The following is a 1,161-nucleotide window of genomic DNA, read 5'->3' as shown; positions in this document are numbered from 1 at the left end:
CCCCCCCCGCCCGTTTGAGTGGGAAAGTTTGGGGGGGGGGGGCCCGTGGGGGGGCCCCCTGCCAGCCCCCACAACCCCCGACTCACAACTGCCCCAGCTCCCAGTACTTTAAAAAAAAGCTCCGGTGATCACCAGGTTCTGCCAGGCAGAGGGGTGATCCCCACTGCCCCCACTGCATGAGAAGCTCGGCATGAGCCCCCCTACAGCTGCCCTGCCTGCCGGGGCTCTGGCCCTTTAAGAAAAAAAAAAAGCTGAGAAAAGCCCTGGGACTCACCGCTCCTGGTGCAGCCTCAGCCTCGGGGCTTTGCGGACTCCTGCAGAGCCCCCCACGTGGTGCAGGCCAGCAGGGAACAGCCCCGCCGGCAAGAGCAGGGAGTCCCGGGGTTTCTTCAGGTTTTCTTCACTGCTGGCCCGTGTGGGGCACCCGTGAGGGGACTGAGGAAGGGGGGGGCTTGTGCAGAGCTCCCCACACAGCATGGGGCAGCAGGGATTGCCCTCCACCCGGCAGCACCTGCTGAGCCAAGGCTATTTTTTCCCCAAGTGCTAGGAGCTGGGGCAGGCAGGGCAGCCATTGCTGGGCTGGGAGTGGGGTGGGGGATGGGCCCGGCTTGGCTGCTGCCAAATCTCTGAATCAGATTCGGCTGAATCGAATCAAGACAGTGATTTGGATCACCGAATCGAATCGTTGTCCCCCGAATCGGCCGAATCCAGAGTGAATACTAGCTGCTTCGCACAGCCCTAGTGTTCACTGCCAGTCCTGTCCTGCACCATCAGCATGTAGCAGCTAGCATCAGCCACGCACATGTCCCAGATGGACAGTTTGTGCTGCCTGTCTCTGTGGTTTTTAGAGAGATTCTGGAAGCACTGGTGACCTGTCAGACACATAGAGGAAAGACCAAGTCTTGGTGCTCAGGTGTCCCAGCTCATAGCACCAGTGCCACTCACAGAACCAAATGCTCGGTTGCAGACGGATGGCCAAGAGTGGAGGTCTACATACTGGGTTAGTCTGACCATGTCTCTCTCATGTGCTGGACTCAGTAATTCAGAGATGATCCTGGCACCCCTTCCTCCTCCCCCAGTCACCTTCCAAGCCAGGAGTGCTCACAGAGCTAACAGAACAATGCAGGGTGTGCGCCCATCCCACCTTCGGCAGAAAGGTCC

General features: G+C 59.5%; 1 protein-coding gene across 5 annotated transcripts in view; it reads right to left on the bottom strand.

Annotated features, from left to right (window-relative positions):
- The window catches only part of LOC102387857 (myosin light chain kinase, smooth muscle-like), a 19,945-nt gene that overhangs the window by 15,386 nt on the left and 3,398 nt on the right, over positions 1 to 1,161 (bottom strand). The window lies entirely within an intron of this gene.

This window comes from Alligator sinensis, unplaced genomic scaffold (assembly GCF_000455745.1).
Source record: "Alligator sinensis unplaced genomic scaffold, ASM45574v1 scaffold919_1, whole genome shotgun sequence".
NCBI lineage: Eukaryota > Metazoa > Chordata > Crocodylia > Alligatoridae > Alligator > Alligator sinensis.
Note: the sequence above shows the minus strand (reverse complement) of the source record. Positions and strands in the feature narration are given on the sequence as shown.